Raw genomic sequence first — 3,070 nt, 5'->3', positions numbered from 1 at the left:
CATTTTACTGGACTATAGTGATATAGACATGTGTATTATATTTCTACATTTATTTATTTGTATGTGTGAGTGTGTTCATATGTATATGTGTATGGGCATGCATATGCCCAGTGTGTATGTGGTCAGAGGACAACTTGCAAGAGTTAGTTCTCTCCTTCCACTATGTAGGTCCCAGGGATGGGATTCAAGTTTTCAGCCTTGGTTGCAAGTGCTTTTACTCACCGAGCCATCTCTCCAGCCCAAGAGAGTCATTCTTAATGAAACGAAAGTGAAGCTCAAGAAAACTTTATTGACTTTCCTCTATTGAATACATTTACATTAAACAGTGGCTATGCGCCAGGTATCATGATAAATGATAAAATATAAACAACACATGGCTTTACCCTCACAATATAGTAAATGAAATAAAGGAACAGAGAGATAGCCTCAAGATAATATGATGATTGTCAGATAGGTTATAGAGAATTAACAGAAAAGGAGGTCCTAGCAGGTGGCCAAGAAGGGCACAGGCAGAAAGAGAAGATTTGGGAAAGGTGTCCTGCAACAGTTAATGCCTTCAACCCTTTTTCTTCTTATCCTCTGAGAGAGGGATAGATATGTTTGGAAACTATTAGGAGTTACAAAACCCTACCATGTGTCTAGCAAAAGGGAACGATTTCCAATTTTCTATTGAAGTACCAATTTTCAGTTGAAATATCCATGCTGTTATAGCAAAGGCCTCATGATTTACATTAATGAACGGTTCTGCTTCTCATTTTGAACACGAGCTCAATAAAAGTTAATTAAAATGTAAAATTCACAAATGACCTTGTGTGGGTTAATTAAGGCTAATACAAACAAGCTCTTTCCTTTATGATGCCTCACCTATGAAAACCTAAGAAAATAGTTCACAAAGTGACTAGGATCATGGTTTTCAAGATCTTACTACTACTGGAAACCGTAGAAGGAACAGATGGGAAACCAGGATTTGAGGCACATTTGAGGATTTGGTATGCTGGAATTCAGGGGAGACAATCTCTGACAGGTGGAGGGTTCGGATGAATGGAAGCGTGAAGGAGGAGAATGGAGAAAAGCAGAGATGTAAGCATCTACACAGACACATAGACAGCCACAAACCTCTACATGAACGATGGGGGGCGTTAGACACTGTGATGATTAATGTCAACTTGACGGTTCTAGCACCACCTTGAAGATAAGCCTTTGTGCACTTCTATGAGGAAGTTTCTAGATTGGGTTAAGTGAGGTGTGAAGACCTACCCTAACTCTGGGTGACCCCATTCCATGGGCTGAGATCCTGGACTGAATAATAAGAGAAAGTCAGCTGAGCTCCAGCATCCATTTCTCTCTGTTCCCTGACTGTGGAGACAATGTGACCAGCTGCCTCACGCTCCCGCTGCCATGACTTTCCCACCATGATGGATCCTTGAACTGTGAGTCAGAATAAATTCTTCCTTCCTTAAGTTGCTTTTTATCAGGTATTTTGTTACAACAGAGAGAAAAGTAACTAATATGGAAATGTTTTTTTTGTGTGTGTGTGTGTGTGTGTTCTTTTCAAGAGAATTTGACAAATACCAGTTGAATCAGTTTGGATGCATTTGGCTGCAAGTAATAGAATCCCTAATTCATCATGATTGGAACAATTAGATGGTTTGCTCTCTCATGTAATAACAAGTTTGGCAGGGTGGTACTTCCAGGACTGTTAATCCGCCAGCTCCCTGGTGCCTCAGAGACCCAGGTTGTTTCCATCTTTTACTCTGCCATCTTAAATGTTTTGGCTTATGTTAATGGCTGCTCTGCTAATAGACAACTGCTTAGGTTTCAGGAATACCACATGGGCTCCAGGTACAAAGGCAGGAAAGCATACATTCTTTTCTTATTTTCAAGTTAAGTATGTTTATTTGCTTATTTATTTAGTGAGCTATGAAAATCTCTGAAGAATCCTCACCTACAGATTTCTCTTAGTTTCACTGACACAAACCACATCCCCATGCTTATCCCCCTCCAAACTAATGATTTGCTGGGGAAATCACTTAACCACTTTTTTCTTAAACATAACCTCTCATCTCTGGGTAAAGGGACAGCCTAGCTTTCCCTGAGGGACTTGATAACCTGGACAGGATGAACAAAGTCATAGAACTCAGGAAAGGAATAGAGAGGGTGTGAAGATAGCCAGCTCTTCAAGCTACACAGAGCCATCTGTTTCCTCTGCATGGGTCAGAAGTGTTCCATTTTGGGGGTGTGGAGATCGACCCTTTAGACATCTCAGTTTGTCTTGCTAGCAAACAGTCAATAGACTCATTTCAGAGAAATGAGCAAAGTCTAATAAACATTTTATTACAGTCGAGGAAGAGGTCTTATATAAGCATGTTGAATGCTTGTAGAAACATGGTGAGGTGCCTAAGGCTTGGCTGCTGGTGTAGGGAGCCTTTCCTTTCTTTCCACTCAACATCCTATCCAGGAGACCAAGCATATTAGTTTACTCATCACTGTGACAGAATACCCGGCAAGAAGCAGGGCTCACTGTTTAAGAAGAGACAGAGTCTGTCATGGAGGGTGAGGTATGTGACAGGAGCATAAGGTACCTGGTCACATTGCATCCATACTCAGGAAGTAGAGAGCGGCGGATGCTGGTGCTCAGCTCGTTTTCTGCTTCTTATTCAGTTTAGAGCCCCGACTCATGGGCTGGTGCTGTCCACAGTCAGGATGGATCTTTGCTGCTCATTTAACCTTTCTGTAAACATCCTTATAGACACACACACACACACACACACACACACACACACACACACACACACACAGAGACAGAGACAGAGAGACAGAGACAGAGAGAAAGAGAGACAGAGAGAGAGAGATGTGTTCCGTGATGATTCTAAATGCAGCCAAGTTGACAATGAAGATTTTTCACTACACCCAGGATGTGCATATTCTTCTCTCTGCCCCATCAAAGCATGAATGATATTCATATAAGGTTTACTTGACCTGTGAGCACAGACCAGGGATTAAAAAGCAGACATCGAACCCCAGCTCTGCCTCCATCTTCCAGTTCTGGAACTATTTTAAGTCCCAGTTT

Source organism: Nannospalax galili, unplaced genomic scaffold, assembly GCF_000622305.1.
Source record: "Nannospalax galili isolate Female #2095 unplaced genomic scaffold, S.galili_v1.0 scaffold72, whole genome shotgun sequence".
NCBI classification, from domain to species: domain Eukaryota; kingdom Metazoa; phylum Chordata; class Mammalia; order Rodentia; family Spalacidae; genus Nannospalax; species Nannospalax galili.
The sequence above is the reverse complement of the archived record's forward strand: the minus strand, read 5'-3'. Positions refer to the sequence as shown.